This window comes from Bos indicus x Bos taurus, chromosome 18, assembly GCF_003369695.1.
Source record: "Bos indicus x Bos taurus breed Angus x Brahman F1 hybrid chromosome 18, Bos_hybrid_MaternalHap_v2.0, whole genome shotgun sequence".
Classification (NCBI taxonomy): Eukaryota; Metazoa; Chordata; class Mammalia; order Artiodactyla; family Bovidae; genus Bos; species Bos indicus x Bos taurus.
In genome coordinates, this window is record NC_040093.1 from 4374111 (window position 1) to 4382371 (window position 8261).

Sequence of the window (8261 nt, forward strand, 5' to 3'; positions counted from 1 at the left end):
TTGAAGTTTTTAGATCAATTATGTATGTTGACTAAATTTACAAAAAACTTGTTTATTCAAAAAAAGAAAAAAAGAGCAAGCATTCAAAGAGCCAGGAAGCTATGAATACAACCTTGGTTCTGCAAACACTGTGGCACTCTTGAACAAGTCATATATTTTTCTGGACTGTGTTTTCTTCTTGCTCAAATGCCACCGTTGAACCTTCTGCACTGTGAGTAGGAATGTAAAATGGGGCAGCAGCTATGGATGCAGTATGTGGTTCATCAAAAATGAAAAATTCATTTTCCACATGATCAAGTCATGTCACTTTGGGTGTATACCCCAAAGATTGACAATAGGGTTCAAAGACGTATTTGTACACCTGTGTTCCTTAGCAGCATTATTCACAATAGCTGAAAGTTGGAAGCAACAAAGATGTCCATCCATTAAGGAATGGATTAATACAATGTGGTCTATACATACAGTGGAATATTATTCAGCCTTAAACAGATAGGAAATTCTTTTTTTCAAATATATTTTTAAAATTTATTTTTCATGGAGGATGATTGCTTTGTACTATTGTGTTGCTTTCTGCCATACATCAACATGAATCAGCCATAGGTATGCATATGTCCCCTCCCTCTTGACTCTCCCTCCCATCCCGCTACTCCATTCCACCCTTCTAGGTTGTCACAGAGCACCGGGTTGAGCTCCTTGCATTACATAGCAAATTCCTACTGGTGATCTCTTTTACATATGGTAGCATATATGTTTCAATGCTACTCTCTCAATTCATCCTACCTTATCCCTCCCCCTCTGTGTCCACAAGTCTGTTCTCCAAAAGAGACAGGAAATTCTGATGCATGCTACAGTGTGGAAGAAAACCGAGGACATTATGGTCAGTGACATAATCCAGTCACAAAAAAGCATGCTATGATTCCATGTCTATGAGGAACTGAGAGGAGTCAACTTCTAAGAGACAAAGTAGAATGGTGGTTTGCCAGGGGCTCGAATGAAGGGTGAACTGTTCATTACTAATAGAGATGCAGCTTTAGTTTTCTTCTTAGAAAAGAGGAGAAAAAAGATGTGAAAAGAGTTATTGAGATTGGTTGCACGACAATATAAATATACCTAACATCACTGAACTGTATAGTTAAAAATGGTTAAGATGGCAAATTTTAAGCTATATGTAATTTACCACCATATTTTAAAATTACTGCCAATAGGAAGAAATAGAGCCAACTTCACAGAGTTGCTGGGTTAGCAAACCAATGGTGACTCAATATAAATCACCAGACAGCCCTCCTTTGAGGACACCAAAATCCATGGATGCTCAAGATCCTTACAGTCACTGGAGCATCCACAGAGGAGGAACCTACGGAATCAGAGGGTCAACACTACACGTGAGACTGACATCAGTGGTCCTCACAGCATAAACCCTGATCCAGGGGGAACTTTGACACTGAGCGCCAGTCAAGAAAAATAAGTCAGAATCTCCATGGTCTGATCCAGCCCCCTGCATCACCAATTCCCACATAAACCTGACAACTCCCAGCTCCTGTTTTCATCTGGAAAATGGGTCTGTCCACCCTCAGTCAGGAGCCGGGCTGACCCCCTCCACTCTGGGATTCAGAGGTCTCTTTGGGAGGATGTGAACTCAGCACCAAGTCTCCTACAGAAGAGGGTGACCCAGGACTTACTGGATCCTTGGAGCAGAGCCTGGAGCACTGGATCAGTCAGGGAGGCTGAGGTTCATTCATGCAGGACTGGAGCTGAGACATCTCTAAGGACCAAAGAGCGGAGTCCTGAGCACAGAAGATGTCCGTTACCCTCTGCGTTGTTAGGGTGGAGATGAGGCTGGGTGGGTGGGGAGCATCTGCCATGTAGCTATCAGACTTAACAGTTCCGTGGTTACTCTCAGGGAGTGGTTCTGAGAGGATTTTTTAAATTTTCGTATTATTATTCATAACATAAAATTGACCATTTTAACCATCTTTAAGACTTCGCTGGCAGCTTAGACGGTGAAATGTCTGCCTACAATGCAGGAGACCCAGGTTCAATATCTGGGTCGGGAAAATCCCCTGGAGAAGAAAATGGCAACCCACTCCAGTACTCTTGCCCGGACAGAGGAGCCTAGTAGGCGAAAGTCCATGGGGTCGCAAAGAGTTGGACTTGACTAAGCGACTTCACTTTCACTTTCAAGTGTCCATTTCAGTAGAATTAAATACGTTTGCATTTTTTGCAACCAAACTCCAGAACTTTTTTCGCCTTGCAACATATCAACTCTGTACCCATTCAACAACAATCCTGCCTTTCTCCTTTCATTGTTCTACTTTCTCTAAATCTGAGCACTCCAGGTGCCTCATTTCAATAGAATCAAAGTTTATTTATCCCTTCCTGTCAGGCTTATTTTGCTTAATAGAATGTGTACTAGATTCCTCTATGTTGTAGCATGGGTTATATTCTTCTCCTTTTTAATGCTGAATAATACTCTAGTATATGCACATACCACATGGACTTAGCGATTCTTTGATCAGTGGGTACTTGGGTTGCTTTCATGTTTTAGTTATTGTGAATAATGCTGCTGTGAACAAGGATGTAGAAATATCTCTTCCAGAGTATGCTTTCAATTCTTCTGGTTATAGCCTCAAAGGTAGAATTGCTGGATCATAAGGTTCTAACATTTTTATATCCTGTGATGGAGAAGATGTTCACATATGGAGCAATGAGGAAGTCATTTGGGCTTATCCAGAGTTCAGGCTGCACTGTGTGTGAACTAAGACAGTCTGTCCAACTCTCACAGCACATCTTTAACCCTGAGGTAAAGAACATCTGTTTTGAAGATAAGAACGAAGAACTCCCTTCTCATGGCATCCATGTTAACACTCCCTGGAAGATAATGTTCCCTTCCCAGACACCAGGGTCCTACTGTCTCACTGTCTATGTACTAAGTCTGTTCCTCTTGAAACTTTAAGGAATACACCCTGTCATGTTGATGTATGTGCTTCGTTTGGATGAGGTATAAGATTGTGGTTCAATGGAGCAGTTCCCCAGAGCTATCTGAGAGGGTGCCCCCAAGCTATAGCCCTCAGTTTGGGTCAAATAAAACTTTCCCTTTTCTCTTGTGTTTCTTGATTATTTTCCTGGACAGTGGAATTCATTGATCAGCAAGAACACTGAAGTAGAAAGAGTGTAAAACTAGGGGACCCAGGTCACAACCCTCCTCCCTCCCAGTAATTAATTGATTTGTTTTTGGTTGCACTAGGACTTTGTTGCTGTGCACTGTCTTTCTCCAGCTGCAGTGAGTGGGGCTGCTCTCTAGCTGTCATGCACTCTGTAGCTGCATTGTATGGGCTTATCACTGCAGGTGCTTTAGTCATAGACTGCCTTTACTTAGTGGCTAAGTCTTGTCTGATTCTTTCACAACCCCATGGACTGTAGCCAACCAGGCTCCAATGTCCATGGGATTCTCCAGACAATAATATTGGAGTGGGTTGCCATTTCCCCCTCCACGAGATCTTCCCAACCCAGGGGTCAAACCCACATTTCTTGCATTGACAGGCAGATTCTTTACTGTTGAGCCACTAGGGAAGCCCAATCATAGACATGCCATTAAAATCTAATTTTTCACTCCAAGTAGTTTAACAATATTATTTTTCCCAATCAAATACTGTTGTCTCCCTTTAATAATTTTTGGTAAATAAAAAGTTCCCTATCTTGGGTCATGTAAATTATTACATGTATGTGTGAGTCTTTTGTTATGCAGCTCATGAAATATAGCTGAGCACTTATTGTATTCCAGACACTGTTTTAGGTGCTACAAAGCAAATGGTAGTCAGAATTGTGATGGGAGGGAATGTATCTCCCCACTTTCAAATTCATATATTGAAGTACTAAACCCTAGGACCTTGGAATATGACTCTATTTGGTGGTGAGAGGGTAACAGGCAGGAAGGCCAGGGGTCTCCAAATGGAGGAAATAGGCTGAAAGTGTCAGACATTTTTTAAAAAATCTCTCTTTTAAGTGGCAGGAGGAAACAAACTACAAGTGTCAGATGTTTTTCCCCCTTCTTTATGCAAATTTAAAAGGAGGTTTCTTTTAAAAATCCTGTGTGCCATGACAACACCTTGTTCTACCTGAACTTAACTTTTCTCAAACCTTGAGCTAAGGAATGCATTTTTCTTATGGAAATGTTTTTCTTACATATGTTAATGAACTATGTATTTACCTTAAACTCTTTCTTTCTTTAAGTCAGTTCCAGCTAAGACTCAGAACGGATCATGGCTCAGAAAACCAATATATTTTACTCACACAAGTATTCTCCTATGTTAATGAAACTATATATTTGTTTGGAGACTCCCTTTCTTCAAGATTCATGTCAATTGCTTTATGGCCCAGGATGACTCACATTGTGCCAATGTTATCTCAAAATGTATTTTGTGAGTGAGGGGCCTGGTACCACTCTCAATTTTGTGACATTTCCTTTCTCTAATTAGCAGCCTGCTAGTAGCTATATCACTTCCTGCTAAAGACTAGCAGGGGGTCACTCTTTCTGCTCCCTTCTGATGTCTACGTCAGAAGCTCTGTCTATTTCTTTTATACTTTATTAAAACTTTATCACACAAAAGCTCTGAGCGATCAAGCCTCATCACTGGCCTGGGATGGAATTCCTCTCCTCCAGAGGCCAAGAATCCTGGCATCTTTCATGATTCAGCAACAACCTTTCAGTGGTAGGGCCTTAAAGAGATAATGAAGAATATATGAGGTCATCAGGATGGGACCTAAGTCATATAGAATATGACTGTACTTTTTGTGTGTGTTAGTTGCTCAGTCTTGTCTGACTCACTGTAAGCCTATGGACCGTAGCTGGTCAGGCTCTCTGTCCATGGGATTCTCCAGGCAAGAATACTGGAATGGGTTTCCAATTCTTTCTCCAGGGTATCTTCCCAATGCAGGGATCCAATCAGGTCTCTTGCATTGCTGGCAGATTCTTTACTGTTAAGTAGCTAGACTAGGAAAAAGAAGTCCGGAATGGCGCTGGCTAAAAGACCAAGGACGGAAAAGCCCACAAAAATAGAACAAAGGAAGGTCCAAGGACTGGAAGGAGAACCTCTGGTAAAACAAACAGCCTTCCTGGCTAGCCCAGTTTACAAAGGGCAGGCTCAGAGGAGAGGAGACAAATGTATAAAAAGAGGAGCCAAAATTGAGCCAGGGGCTTCTCTTCTCTTCACGTCTTTTGGGTCGGTCTGCCCTCATGCCTCTAGGATGTATTTACCTTTGCTTTCTAAATAAAACTGAGCTGTAACAAGGAGCTATAAGACTGGTCCACTGAATAAATTATGTGGTGCTAAAACACTGGTCTGTCCAAGGAAATTTACACAGGGCTGTAACATTGGTCCATCTGTCACTTCAAATTTTTGTCATGACGAGACAGAACTGAGGAAATTAAAAACTCCCTTGACATATATGGTGCCGTGACTCAGGTTTAACCTGGCTGAAACAACCTCAGCTCAGCCCCCGTGAAGCAGAGGCCAACACAGCAGAAGCCCAACTTGGCGAAAGCTCCTGTGTGAAAGCTAATCAGGAACAAAACCCAGCACAGGGGAAATGAAAGGAAGCCAAGCATTGTGGAAACCAGGACAGCAAAAATAAACGCAGCAGAAAGCTCACGTGGCTCAGTCTCAGATTCCAGAAGACCTCCGGTTAAGGTAAGAGTTCCTTGGTCCTATGACTGGAAGGACATACGGCTAACAAAATCTTGATTCTTTTACAGTCACTTGTTTCTTGTTTCCTCAAACCCCCGATGAACAGGCAAGCGGCAGTGGGTGCAAATGAGGTACTCTGGCAGGGGCTACTCCTCAGTGTGTCCCAAAGGCTCCACTATCTGCTGGGCCCCAGTAGCAGTAACCCAAGAGAGGGGGATTCTTCTGTCCTTAATCTTCTTTTTGCCAAGGATCAGGCCAATGAAAACTGAGCACAGGTCAGGTATTTAGCAGATTTTCAGGCAATTTATGAAATGGATTCCTCAGCACTTTCTGTCTCTATGAATATGACCACGTAATTCATGTAAATGAAATCATATAGCATTTGTTATTTCTTGTCACACTTCTTTTACTTATCACAATGTCCACTAGGTCATTTGCATTGTAGTCTATGTTATATTCCCTTAAAAAAAATTTTTTTTTTTTTTAATTTTGGCTGTGCTGAGTCTTTGTTGTAGCTGGCAAGCTTCATTTAGTTGCACTCTCAGACTTGCTCTGGGGCATGTGGGATCTTAGTTCCCTGACTGGGGATTGAACCCACATAGTGAAAGGTTATTGCTGAATGAAAAGATGCCAGGATTCTTGGCCTCCAGAGGAGAAGAATTCAATCTGGGGCCAAAGACCAGGCTTGATCGCTCAGAGCTTTTGTGTAACAAAGTTTTATTAAAGTATAAAGGATATAGAGAAAGCTTCTGACATAGGCATCAGAAGAGGGCAGAAAGAGTACCCCCCTGCTAGTCTTCAGCTGGATGTTATACAGTCACTCGAAGTCTGTTAATGAAAGAAAGAAATGTCTTAAAACTCAGAATGGCACCAGACACCTCATCCATAAGATGCATTTTGGGATAATCTTGGCACCAGATGATTCATCCTGGGCCATAAAACGATTGACTTGAATCTTGTAGAAGGGCAGATTACCATACAAATAGTTTCGTTTACATAGATTAGGGGAACAATATCTGAGTATAACATACTGGTTTGTTAAGTAGGTTCTGAGCCATTAGGCAGAACCAACTTGAAGACAGAGTCTGGGGTAAATGCATAGTACATTAACATAGCTTAAGACAAACATTTCCATAAGAAAAATGCATTGATTAACTCAAGGTTTGAGAATAGTTAACTTCAGGTGAAACCAGGTGTCATTATGGCAACACAGTATTTTAAGAGAAACGTCCTTTTTTTTTTTTTTTTTTTTGATTGGCTACGTGCACCTAGCACAAATTTTTCTTTTTTCTTTTTTTTTTTTTCCTTTTTATTTATTTATTTTTTCTAATTTTATTTTATTTTTAAACTTTACATAATTGTATTAGTTTTGCCAAATATCAAAATGAATCCGCCACAGGTATACATGTGTTCCCCATCCTGAACCCTCCTCCCTCCTCCCTCCCCATACCATCCCTCACGCCCTTTTAAATTTGTATAGAGAAGGGAAAATGTCGCTAGTTTGTTTCCTCCTGCCACTTAAGAGAGATAAAAATGTCTGACACTTGCAGCCTATTTCCTCCTTTGGAGACCGCTGGCCTTCTTGCCTGTTACCCTCTTAATAGGCTGCATTGCAAGGAAGATTCTTAACCACTAGACCACCACGGAAGTCCCTTCCTTTCTTTGTAACTGCTGAATAATACTTTGTTATTAGTATATACCATGTTTGGTTTACCTGTTCTTTGGTCAATGGATACTCGGGTTGCAGTAATGATTTAAATATTATGAATAAAGCTGGTATGAACGTAAGTATACAAATATCTCTTCCAGGGTATGATTTCAATTCTGGGTATATCCCCAGAGGTAGAATTGCTGGATCCTATGGTTCTAAGATTTTTATCTGCTTGTTCCTAAAAGAGATCAGTCCTGGAAGGACTGATGATGAAGTTGAAATTCCAATACTTTGGCCACCTGATGTGCAGAGCTGATTAATTTGAAAAGACCCTGATGCTGGGAAAGATTGAGGGCAGGAGGAGAAGGGGACGACAGAGTATGAGATGGTTGGATGGCATCACCGACTCAATGGACATGGGTTTGGGTGGACTCTGGGATTTGGTGATGGACAGGGAGGCCTGGCGTGCTGCAGTTCTTGGGGTCGCAAAGAGTCGGTCACGACTGAGCGACTGAATTGAACTGACCTGAACTGAACTGTGATGGAGAAGATGTTCACATATTGAGGAATGGGGAAGTCATTCTGGCTCATCCATGGTTCAGCCTGAGTTGTGTGTGAACTAAGACAGCCTGTCAGACCTTCACAGCTCATCTGCTTTAAGCGTTGAGTTAAAAAAATGCGTTTTGAAGATCAAAATAAGCAAATCCCTTCTCACGGTGTCTGCATTAACACTCCCTGGAAGATAAGGTTCCCTTCCCAGACACCAAAGTCCTGCTGTTTCACTGTCTATGTACTAAGTCTGTCTCTTTTGAAACCTTGAAGGAATTCACCCTGTTGTGTTGATGTGTGAGCTTCGTTTGCATGAGGTGTAAGACTGTGCTGGAAACCATGCTTCAGCAGAGCAGTTCCTCAGAACTCTTGGAGAG